General features: G+C 35.8%; 1 protein-coding gene across 3 annotated transcripts in view; it reads left to right on the top strand.

The window, feature by feature from the left end:
• The window catches only part of fynb (FYN proto-oncogene, Src family tyrosine kinase b), a 196,492-nt gene that overhangs the window by 58,710 nt on the left and 124,156 nt on the right, over window positions 1-13,626 (top strand). For all 3 annotated transcript variants that reach the window (XM_084432811.1, XM_084432810.1, XM_084432812.1), the window contains exon 2: window positions 2,293-2,355. The gene's annotated coding sequence lies outside the window, so the exon portion shown is untranslated. The remainder of the gene's footprint in view (window positions 1-2,292; window positions 2,356-13,626) is intronic.

The following is a 13,626-nucleotide window of genomic DNA, read 5'->3' as shown; positions in this document are numbered from 1 at the left end:
AACATAGAAGAGCTACGGTACATCAAAAGTCTTTTCTACTTGTTTGTTTCACAGAAGATAATGTTTGGAACAACATGACATAATTGTTGTAATATTTGCCATATTTCATTTATGGGTGTATTAACCCTTAAGTTAAATATTGATAGCCCAGCATTACAGAACAAATCAGGCATCATTGCTTTCCATTATAGTTATCTTTGACTTTTCATTTAACAAAGATCCATTTACTACTGTCACAGTCTCTTACATCTTGTTGAATACCAAGATGGGTACTTTGCCTATATTCAAACCTAATTAAGAAAATGGGTTTGTTCTAAAAAAAGCTGTCCTTGGAGGTTGATTTTATTTCTGTCAACTGTGCTTTGCTTTTGCGTGTGTGTTTTGTGGTGAGTTATAGCCTGCAGTGTTATGGCTCTCTTAAGTCTTCTGTGAAGTACATTAGTTTGGCCTTTGTTTCAGTCTCAGCATCTGACATCACACTCACAGATCATATCTTTTCAAGCACATTGCAAAATTTGTTAAGTTTACTCAGAGCAACAAACCTTAATCTGATTGGCAGGCAAAGTGCACATGTTTTCATCAGTATGCTGGGAAACAAAGTTACCCGACTGATACAATGAGCGCTTCTGGGGATGTTTGTGGATTCTCTAGATATGAATATGTGATTTCAGTAGGAATGATCTTGATCTGACACACAATTGCCACAGTAAACCCGGCACCTACCTAGGGCTCTATAAAATTGTAAAATGTTCTTGACGACACCACGTCTGGATATTCTCCTCGTTATTATGCTCTTCTCCATTGTTTGGTCATCATTTGATGAATTGTTGTTGTTATAACTTGAAAACGTCTTAATTCAATACAGTTCTGTTTAACACAATCTTTTAACACTAGCGCAAACTTGTTTAAATTATGTAAGTTTTGTCTTCTGCAGCTTTAAATGCTTAAGCACTTTAAAGCAGGATGGATTCTGATTGGCTCTGATCAACTGGAAAAATGGCTCAAAGTCATTATCATTATAGTTGTAGTGAGGAGTCTGCTATTCTTTATTCAGAATGATTTTTAGAACTTTATCGCTATTGCTATAGTTATTGTCCTGGATGTGAACGGGCCTTAAAGTCCCCCTGTAGTGAGTAATTGTATCCCTTAAAACTAATCTTTGATCACCAAAAGTACATATTTGAACGTTTTTTCCTTGAAAATAAATTCGTCATGCTTTAAAATAGCTTGAATGTAACTCTACACCCTTGCTTCATTTAGTATACGCGGTTCTATGAATATGTAAATTATCCCCGCCTCCACTCACTCACAGCAGCTCAGAGATCCACTCGTTGACGATCACACGTTGACCTGATTTGTTACAAAGTAGTTTGTGGCGTCAGAAACACCAGCGATTTCAAACCGTGGTTTTGAGACTGTCTTTTTTTCATTGCAGTTTTAAGGAGAAAATACTCAGCAATGCTGTTGACTTGATTTGTACATGGTTTGTCTTAAAACATATTAAATACACCACATAGACATATAAACAATATTAAAAGCTGGATTTTCACCACTGGCGGACTTTAAATGACATTATGTAAAATTATGGCTGGCTATGGCTGGCTATTACATGGAAATATAAGGAAAGGGCTTAATTTACGAATGTTCAACTTTTTTTTTTTTTTTTTTTTTTTTAAAGAAAGAAAAGCGAAATAAAAAAATGAACAAGTAGATCTTCTGATCTTCGGGTTCCATTGGCTCAAATCCAATTGATTTCTGCTTTAGTGTTCAAATGGCAAGAGGTTTGTACAATTTCAAGATTCTTGCTAGCATGAGCATTGCTTCTTTAGCTTTTGTGATGTTTGGGACGTTGTGACTGTCAGGACGAACCATTTGGTGAACTGTAGCATGATAAGGACTGTTCCCACGGGTGCACCATTGGATTGACGATAAGTTCGTTTGAAAATTGTAAAAAATGTATAGCGCGCAGACCTATAGATAGTCAGAAGTCTAGATATGTTTGACTAGAGCTACATTTGTTTGCGACGTGTTCGACTCTGTCTGGGTGGGTAAGGACCATCACTATGATGTAATCTGTCCCTAAAAATAGCAGCTAATACTGTTGAGTGCGGGGATATAGAAAGGTTGATTGTGATTAAACTGTCCCAAAGTGATTGACATATTTTTATTTAAATTTTTTGGCAGTTCTTCTTCACAACAGGTCCATAATCCAGATCAGAGCGCACCATAAAGCTGTTTATCACATCATACATGTAATATTAATCTGTCTTTTTCTCTTTCTGTTTCTGTCAGGATTCTCTTTTGAACACAAAGCGATGTGGAGGAAATAAGGATCGTGCTGTGCTCTAAATACAGGTGAGTGTGAAACACTGCAAACTGTAGGCTGGCGAACATCAATCTACACCCACTGAACTCACTGAAGATTTACACTATTTGAAAACCCAACATTCACAACTAGAGATACAGAAGAACGCTATTCAGTTTGACCAAATATTTGACCAATAATTACACTTTTATGCTTTTTTTGTGGGGCTCCAAAGAATAGGACCCAACAAAACTATACTACTGTGTGTTTAAAAGGAAATACACAAAAAAAGTCATTTACTTAATGTGTTGCTTACTCACCTTTTTACTTGACAGCCATTTATATTCATGTGAGAAATGTATAGGGTCCTACACTGTTAACAGCTGTAACCAACACACTCTCAAGGCTATTTGTATCCATTTAAAGTTTTTGCAAATTGATGGCTAAAATCGTACGATCGTACGTACGGTTTCCGTACAATTTGTGGTTTAAGCACTGGTTTGGGCTGGACCTTCATGCTTACTTTTTTCCCCCTAAAAATTGTGTTTCTGTATGAATCACATCATATGAATTCATATGAAATTGTAAAATAGTTATGTTTTCTTATGAGATCAGGTTGGTGTAACAGACATGTTAAAATAAAAAAATTTGAACACATATCTTATAAAATAACTAGTTATATAAGAAGAATTAGTCCTTTTGATGTGATTAGTAAATGCATAATGTGCATTATTGTTTATCATTGTCCAATAATAATTTATTATTGTGTTATAAGTTAACATAAATTCTGCATATTGATTATCACACACTTACACTAAAATAAATTGGTTTTATAGTCCCATTCCATGCTTCTTAATGTATTCGATATTTTGGCTAATTTGGCTATGTGTTGTGCTCAGCTCTGTTTACACAGTTTCAATGTTTCACCCTATGTTTCAATAGGGTTCCATATAATTACACAGATTTGCCCAAAATCTGAAGATAAAATGGGCAAAAATTCCAAATACAAAATATTTAGGGCAGGAAAGGTCTGTTGTATGTCTTCATTTAGTAAACGTGTGATATAATGTATAAATTGGATATTATAAATTGGATAGACGTCAGGGTGTCTTCTCTGTGGAAAGAAAACTGACTCGGAAATGTGTGAATGTGAAGTCGTGTGTGTGTGTGTGCTTTTGACTCTGAGCGAGTATCTGTTTTTGTGAGGTAATGTGGGCTAGCTAAAACATACTAAAGTGATTAGACTCTGTGGAATGTGTGTGTGTGTGTGTGTTTGGGTTTTGACCTTTCAGTGAGTCACATGTGCCATACGTTATAATAGTGTAGCTGCTTACTACTGTCCTATGCCCCTTGGGTCTCTCTCTTTTCTTCGTGTTTCCTTTTTTTTTCTTTTTTTTGTCTAAGAAGAGAAACCCACTGGTCAGCGTTTTAAGCCCAGGGCCTGCTGGGTAGTGTCAGTCGGTTGCTGCACATCAAAGATGTTTGGAGTGAGTAACTCAGCAGGCCTGAAACACACCTACTGCATAATAAAGAGAACCCAGGACCTATACTTGCATTAAACCAGACCTCTGTGGCTCCAGCAAGCACAGTCTGAATGAGTATTATATGCTCTAGAGCTAGATGAAGGGTGAAACGGCATTATGTAGGAATGAGAACAGGAAGGAATTCAACAGTTCTGGTTCTGTGCTTGTTAAGTGTAATTTCTTTGCTAGAAGTGTCAATGAAAATGACGCTCTGATGGAATGAAATGGAGGAGGCCGTGACTCATAAGGCAACTTATTAAACTTAATTCACCATTTTAAAAATGCAACATTCAAGGTGGGATGCTGCAAGACAAAACGCAATAGCTAAAGCCTGAATGTCTCTGTAAAATGGTCAACTTTTCTAAAAGAGGTTTATCAACTAAAGCACAGCATGATGTTAAACAGACTTATTAAAGTCGACATGTAATGGAAGTTGCAATAGTCTTTTCTTCCCTATTGTGACGTGTATCTGAGGGAGGAGATTTTGTCCGTGGGGAATTGATTCTCTCATGTGAGAGAATGCCCTGCCCTCGCCAATATTACAAAAGCGCATCAATTCAATTTATTTATTTTTTAAAATGCTTGCTGCAATTTTGCATAAAAAAGAAGAATTGTCAGTTTTGATTTCATGGTGACTTTAGTATGGAAGCTTCCATTACAGAATAAAACATTTTAAAAGATAATTGTGACTTTATCTCGCAATTGCGAGTTATAATGTCAGAATTGGGAGAAATAAACTCGCAATTGTGAGTTATAAAGTCCAATTCTAAGGAAAAAAAAAATACATTACTTTTTTCCTCAGAATTGCAACTTTATATCACACAATTCTGACTTTATAACACACAATTTCGACTTTATATCACATATTTTAACTGAGATAAAAAGTCGCAAAAATAAGCTTCCATATTAAAGCACCCTAAAATATCAAAACTTAAAATCAGTGACTAATAAGACAAACATCAGCAAATAAAAAATACTATGTTAAAGCAAAGGAAAAAGTGTCATTATTTTTAAAGGTTTGTTCATGTCATAGAACAATGTGTAGAAATAAAGTTCACATTGTTTAAATAAATTGTCTTATAATATTAAAAAAATGCAAGTACTGTATGCTAATATTGCTATTATTAGCATAAAAACTAAAGTCAATTCATGTTTAATTTGCCTGTACTCTATCACTCTGAATCTTGGCACAAAATATTCATATTTTGTTGTAAGTGAATCTTAAAGGAGAACTTGGTAACTTTTTTAACGTAATAAAACTGTCTAGAAATCATTTGGATGGTTAAACAACCTGTTCTGGTGATATTGGTGACTTTCCCCGCTCCCCCCAGCGTTCCCAGGCGGAAAACCAACCTTGCAACTTGGGGACTACCGTCCCGGCAAGATAGAAATTGGAAGTCTCGTGAGAAGCGAGAACGAGAATGAGAACGAGCGCGAAACACAAATTGCTTTACGGCAATTCGACATAAACAAACACGCATGTATGATGTATAACCAGATTACCCACCTCGGTAGAAATAGCTCCACACGATACAGTTGGCTTGCTCCGATCAAAACAAACGCACATGAGCAGCGGTAGAGAGGGGGAGGAGGCCGCCGCAAGTGAGTTTTTTACGACCGTGATGTGAAATATACACCCTCCCACAGCTGTAGGGGGAGCTCGTGGGGAAAACATGCGACAACAAAAGGGAAAATCAGCGAAGAAGTGAGTAGAGTTCGCTAGAGTTACCGAGTTCTCCTTTAAACTTTTAGTCTTCATGATTGGACTGTTAGAATCAACATAGTTTAGAACTAAAACTGCAAGGTGAGTGATGTCTAAACTGTGCAAATGACACAACAACAACAACAACAAAATAATAGTGCACGGCTCAGACCAGTTAATGAAATATTAAATTAACAGTAACACTTTACAATAAGGTTTCATTTGTTAACATTATTTAACTACATTACAGTAGTTATTATGAACAGTGAATAAAACTTCTACAGCCTTTATTAATCTTATCTAATGTTAATTTTAACATTTACTAATACATTTAAGCACATTTGTTAATGCACCGTGAACTACTAACATATATTTTTAAGTAACTTTAACAAAGGTTAATAAATTCTGTAAAAGTATATTGCTCATTGTTAGCTCATGCTAGTTAATGGATGGATTAACAGATGTTAACAAATGAGACCTTATTGTAAAGTGCTACCAAATGATAACATTTTAAAACTATCACATTTTTAAGACCGTACCAAAAATGATGCTGGTTTATCTGCTAGCTGAAGTACTTGAGAACAGTTAAAGAATGTTGGTAACGTTTTTCTTTGATTCCACCTAGCCGTGGGTTTGACACCAGCACGTGTGCATGCATCACCCCAAATAAACACTCACCCTGCCAACTCATACCTTCCATATGACCTACATGAACGCCCACCTCAAAATATCACAGACGTTCCTTTAACCCACACAGTTTCGCAGTGTGTTTGCATAATTAAGAGCGAGGCCTTTGAATGGAGTGCAATCTGTCACGTTCTGCGCTGTGGCATCTCTAAAGAGGTTTATGGGCCAGCATTAATACCTTTTAATGGACAGATGAGGATTGGATAGGCCCAGCTGTTCCTGTTCTATTGTTCCCAGTCTGAGCTGCGACACACATTGTGTAGCGGGACTTGGAGGGCACACGGCTCTTGTTGGCGTCTTCACACACCACAGAGTTCGTTCAAATAGAAAATGCAGCTTTACAAAGATCCTTTATCTGGCTGTTGACACTTGCACATCTAAGACCAGAGCTGAGCATTCCTCTAATTCTAAATCAACTCACATACGCAAAAACAATCATGATGCAAGGGATGAGATATAATGGTCAAGTATTATTAAAATGTTTTTTGTTTTATTTCATTGTTATGAGAGAGGAGCATTTAGGGGATTTTCCACAACACAAAATTCACACCAGAATTTCACTTTAAGTTGTTTTGTCACATTACTTTTAAGCATAAAACTCTTTCTCATTCAAATGTATTTACTGTATATATTACACAAATGATCTCATTACAGTAAGCTGCTGACAGATTGGAAAGATTGGAATAATCACAATACAAAAACTGGCTGAAACCGGCTTAATGTTCATTATGCAAAATATACATTTCTTTTTAGGACTGTGAAACAATTAATCACATCCAAAATAAAAGTTTGTGTTTACATAATATATGTGTGTGTACTATGTATAATTATTTTGTATATATAAATACACACATGCATGTATATATTTAATAAATATTTTCATATATATATATATATATATATATATATATATATATATATATATATATATATATATATATACTCTTTTATATTTATATATAATTTATATTATATATAAATATTTTATATATAAATAACACTGTACGCGTACACACAACCCGCTTTGACCTTACCTGTTGCTGTGGCGTGCGGTCATTCAAAATTGTACTGTCAATCAATATTCACAATGAAGATCTATTATGAGCAATTCCAATTTGCTTCTTTCATGATTGTCTAATTGTCATAAATGCTGTAATTTTGACTTAAAGGCATTATTTTAGTAAAAAGGTTAAAAGATGAAACAAGTCATTTTTAACTGTGTGTTTAACCACAGTGCCAGTCGTGCAACATTTTCTTTGACCTACAGGCTGCATTTCTCAGATCAGTGGTTGGTGGTAAACATTAGGGCCGGAGACGTGGGTGGGGTAATCTATAGTAGTAACTCGGAAGCTATTTCTGTTCTTAATTTTGAAATAACCAGCTAAGCAGCTGCCTTTCAGCCATTCAAATATATGCCTGTGGTTAGATGTGAAGGATTGTGGGTAGAGTCAAACTTCATGTGACACAGTCAAGTGTAGATGTGAACAGTCAAACGTTTCAGCACTCATCACCTTGCTTAATGCTACTGCAGATCGGAGATTTTGCTTTGGACGTACAGTAGTGTACTGACCCAACACAGTACTAGAATTGCTTATGTAAAAAACTCAATATAAAACCAACTTACTTGAGGCCTGTTTACACTGACAACAATTTTATCAGTGAGTTTTCCTTCTAATGCTTGTCCTAACGTTATTGGTGATCTGCACAACTGGCTATAGCCTTTGAAATCACACATGGGCTTTTATTCCCAGTAATCATTTATGTCCTTCTAATTTGACATGGAATGAATTTCTTGTTTCCAAAAACAAAATACATCATCCCCCTGGTTTCACAGACAAGGCTTAAGATAGTCCCAGACTAAAATGCATGTTTGAGCTGTTTTAACTGAAAGCAACTTGCACTGATATATCTTTTAAAAAATACCAGTGCCATTGTTGTGTCTCCAGATGAACACCAGTCATGTTTTTTTTTTTTTTTTTTTTCTAAGGCACGTTTATAAAGTCCTAATTGAACTAAGGCCTAATCCTGGCTTAATCTAAACCCAATTTGTAAAACCAGACTCATATCTTTAATGAAGTATTGCAGTTTCCCACTGTTACATTCCTGCATAAAAAAAAATAAATAAAAAAAAACATTAAATCACTGTGAAATCGCTTACAACAATTTCACACATTTGAGAAGCGAAATGTTCTAGCTTTGTGAGTCAGCGATACCAAGATAGTGTTTCATACATGCATTTTTGTGCAAGCACAATTGCAGAGGCATCAAAACAAAAGCCCCAAGGTTTGTGAGCATGCAACTGACCACATATGCACATGCGCGCACACACACACACACACACACACAAGGGTCTTGTTTCCTGAGAAGTTCTGCTTCAACTGATGTTTGTGATTGAACCGTGCTCAGGTGTAAGTGAAGTTTGTGGTGAAGTTACGTACAGTACCGTTCAATAGTTTGGGGTCTAAGATTGTTTAGTTCTGTTGTAAATAGACTCTAAAAGCAGTAATATTGTGAAATATTATTACAATTTAAAATATATATATTTTTTTAATATAATTCATGTGATCAAGGCTGAATGGTGAAAACAGTTGTGCTGCTTCATATTTTTGTGGAAACCATGATGCATTATTTCACATGATTTTTTGATGAATAGAAAGTTCCAAATAACATAATTTAATTGAAATTAAAAAATTAAAAAAAAATTTTTAACATTTATTTCCTAAACTTTTATCATTTAAATCTTTATCTAAATGCCTTTAGTTTAAACGGATACTGTATATGCCAAATGTTTGGTCAGTAACTGCCAAGGAATGGCTAAGTCAAAAAGGTGATTGGCTCCTTTGACTAAAATTCAGACCATGCTTTGTTTCTTTTTTGCGAATTTTTCTAAGAGTGGTCCATCATCTTGTCCTGGACTATATCTGGGTGAGTGTAATGTCTGACTGAATCTCCATATTGACCATTTACAGTGATTTAATAGGATGAGCTACTCGTGTGGTAGAAACTGAGCGACAGAAGTGTGAAATAAGCCGACATCTTTGGCTTCAGTCAGCATATATTCAGCCTCGAGGCTCAGTGACTGACTCTACACCTGACACGACTGTACATCCTGCTATTGTTGACTCGTTGAAGTACTTTTTTCTCAATAACTTGTATCAGATGTACTTGCACACTTCAATCTTTTAAGTGGTTCATAGTGGACCATTTGAACTGAGTCACTATCTTACATTATATTTGCTATTAAAGTTTACATGACAGGTGCTGTTAAAACACATTTCTGTCTTTTAACACGGATATTTGTAAGATAAGGAAAGTTTGGACAACGAGTCTTAGAACACTGTCTTTAGGAAACTTAATGGCCAAATAAAAAGCACATTAAAATCCTTGTGATAGTCACAATGTTTTGTAATAATATTGTATCAACTGCAAAATCAATTGGAATATATTGTGAATATGTGCTCCCAACACATACACTTTTGATGAGAGTATAGACTGTTCTCTCACACTGTGGATATTGTGCCGTGCGGAGGAATCTGGTCTCCTAGCAATTGTGTGGGTTCGTCTGATGGGTCTCCTGTGCCCGTTTCGGACTGGCTGTTGTCACTGGAAGTCCCTCATCACACAATCACACAGACATTTCACATCAATTAAGAACCTTAGTAGTAAGGTTTTCTTTGAGTCAAATTAAGTGTGATCACATCTATGGACATCATTTCTTTCTTTTTTTTTTTCTTTTTTTTAAATGTAATGTCTGTGTATGTGTATGTGGTTCCAGGTATTTCCTGCGTTGTGCGGAAGAAATGTCCCCCCAAGGAAAGTAAAACCTGTAATTTTTTGTAGGGGTGTAACAATATATCGTGTCACAATATATCACAATACATTACAAAAATGCGTCAATATGTATCGTGGATAGTGACAATATGTTTTGTGTATATTTCACCCAAAATAGAAATTACTGTGAGAAAAAATCTTTCAAAAAGTTTGTCTCACTACTACATTGAACTACTTTATATAATGTTGAATATAATGTATAATGCAATGGGGGAATATTTGTGGTTCCTGATAATGCCAAATGTCTTATGTTACCAGTAAAAAGTGTCCAACATTATTTTAAATATATCTACTCAGTGAAAAAGTGCAAGCATATTCGTCTAAAATAATTCTGTATTTTCAGCTTCAGAATCATGAATATTTTTATTCTGGTGTCTCTATTGTCCTGTGCTTTGGGTTTCCAGCACCAAGTCCAAGGGTATTCATTTACACCCCCAATGTAATATCAAATTTAGCATTTTAATCAACAGTAAAAAAAAAATTGTTAACCTTTTACCATATGTTTTGGAGTATCGCAATAATATCGTATCGTGAGTTCAGTATCGTGATATGTATCGAATCGTGACATGAGGGTATCGCTACACACCTAATTATTTGTTCAAAATTCTGGTCAACATGAGAAAAAAACCCTATAAACCATATTAAACAATGTTTTCCTGAAAGGCTTAGGTTTAGGGGATAGACTATAAAATGTATATCCCTGTCATCTCAATGGAAAAAATGTGTTCCAATCAACCCGAATTCACCCTATATGTTTTATCCAAGTCTCTAAATATATCTATAATATACCATGAGGAGAGAGCTATTCGTTAGCATTTCCATTCATCTTAATGTGTGGTTAAGTATACTCACCTTATGGAAAGAAACTCAACAATTAAAGTTGGTCTGTGCTTTCATCAAACATAATATAATAAGTTCTACAAACTCAACTTTTTTACTTGTGAATCCAAGTTCAAGCCAAGTTAAGCTGAGCACTAACATTACATAACCGAGATCTAAAACTTTTGAGTTTCTAACTTGAGCAAACTGAAAAGAGCAACTATTTGCTGATTATTTATTGCCATTTATTGTCAGATGTCTTGGCTGCTCCTGCTGCCCTCAGGAGAAACACCTCTGATGGAAAGTTAGTGTGGTTGTGTGTTGCTTTGTCATTGTCATTCTCAGGTTAACCACATCCTCTGGAGCTTAACACTACATACATGCACACAATCATAGCAGCACTGCAAACAACGGTGTTGTTACAGCGGTGCAACACACCGATCACCCCACCCACTGACTTCTACTTTCGTCAAATGTGACTAGTGTAGCTTTGTAACAAGAGACATTGTCTGAAAGGTTATAGATTCTTACAAAGCTTGCCTTTCTGCATGATCTGAAACCTGCACCCACACAGAAGAGTCTCTCTCAGCAGAACCACAGCACTTTCTTTGGTTGTTTGGTCCGTTTGATTTACTGACATTTATCACCATCCCTCCATGAGTGTTACTGTAATTAACAGTTCCTTATCTTGCGTCTTCCTGGTTACTACTTTTACTGAGCAGGCCAAGTTTCTGAACACTGAATCGGCATCATTAATCGGTGATGAAGTCCCCCTGTAGTTAATACTTTTATCCCTTAAAACTAATCTTTGATCACCAAAATGACATATTTAAAAGTTTTGTCCTTGGAAAAAAAATCTTCATGCCTTAAAATAGCTATTAATATGCAAGTGAGCCCCGCCTCCACTCACTCACAGCACCTTAGAGATCCACTCGTTGACGATCACACGTTGATCTGATTGGTATCAAGGTAGTTTATGATGTCAGAAACACATAGACATATAACAGATTTCAACATAGACATATAAACAACATTTAAAAGCTTGATTTTCACCAGAGGGAGACTTTAACCAATTGGCAAGATTTGCCATTTGCAGTTGGTGGAGGTGTTGGAAACAGAGATGTGAAGACTGATGGTGTTTTCATAGGTGAACTGGATTAGATGCAGCGTCTGTCAGTTGTTTCAGATGTTTTCATGAAGTAACAGAAACACTTTTCATTCAATACTTATGTATTGCTTAAGCAACATATGAATTTATGAAAACTCTTTCCCCGCCAGGTTTTTATTTTTAAGTTTGCCGCATTTTTTACCATATTCACAAGATTTCATGACCCCCAGACTATCTTGTTGTTTGAATATGTAAAAGGTCAATATATCAAAAGAAAGAAGAGCCTCTGGTTTTTATTTTTATTTTAGCTTAATTCTTTATTTTTTTTATTAGTACTTTAATGTGGGTAAGTTTCATAAAAAAAAAAAAACATTTCGAACAAAAAAACCTGGGAAAATTGCATATAGATCGGATTCAGAATGATGATTAACTCTTTCACCGCCAGCCTTTTTAAAAAAAGTTGCCAGCCAGCGCCAGGGTTTTTGACGATTTTCGCTAAATTTTAATGGCCCACAAAAATTTTTTCCTATGAATATATGAACATGCTACATATCGAAATGAAGATCTAAGACTCTGCTTTTAAACAAAAAAAACTATTTTTTTCTATCTTCATTTGTTCCTTTTTTATTGCCACTTGAACATGGGTAGGTTTTGTCAAAAACACCACATTCTGGACAAAAAGCATTTTAATAAAACAAGTGCATTTTCAAACAGAACACATTGAGATTTCATTTCCATTGCATATAAAACCTTCCAAAATAAATTAAAATTATAAATAAATGTAAAATTACTCAAATTTAGGCCATGTAGCTTGCTTTTGAGTGGTAAATTGAGTAACATTTTCCAGGATGCAAGGGAACACCACAACTCTTGCAGTAGAAGGAGGTCTCCTTCCGCAACCCGTTACGCACACAAACTCTGCATCCTCTGGTTGGGTTTTGCTTTTTTGGAGTGGGCAGGATTCGAACTAGTTCATGAACCGCAAAACTGACATTCAGCCTGTTTGTTGGGTCAGTTTTGTATGGTGCTCTTGGAGTGTTTTCAGTAGCTGTTGGAGTGTTTTCAGTAGCTGTTGGAGTGTTTTCAGTAGCACTTTTCTCCCCACCACTAGCATACTCTTGGCTGGTCCATGATTTTATAACACTCTGGATGAATGAGAGAAGAGTTGTACAATTACTCTGTGGGTTTTTCTCTTTGAAAATGACAAAAGCGTTGAACAAACTGATCTGAAACAGATACATGACAAATTTCTTTGTCCACTTTTGTGACTTCCTGATAAAAGGGTAGTACGCAATGTTTTGGTCTAGTCTGTCAACGCCATTCATTTCATGATTGTATTCCACAATGCATGCTGGTTTATGCTTTGTAACTTTTTCTTGGTGGCCTCTCTGCCATACCTCAGTGCGTTCCATGTTGTTCTGATGGAATGTTGTAACCATTTTCACAGTTTGTTTGTCTCTCCATGCCAAGACCATCACATTTCCGTTGTGACGCATGATTGTTTCCCCAATCCTAGGGTCAGCATTTCGGACATCTCGAATGACCGGCGGTTCACCTCTGTTTTTCCTAATTGTACCACATGCATGGGTTTTCACATCAAGTAGGCGCTCACACAGTCGTACAGAGTTGTATAGGTTGTCCATAAACAATC

The sequence above is a fragment of the Rutilus rutilus genome (genome assembly GCF_951802725.1).
Source record: "Rutilus rutilus genome assembly, chromosome: 15".
Taxonomy (NCBI): Eukaryota; Metazoa; Chordata; class Actinopteri; order Cypriniformes; family Leuciscidae; genus Rutilus; species Rutilus rutilus.
Note: the sequence above shows the minus strand (reverse complement) of the source record. Positions and strands in the feature narration are given on the sequence as shown.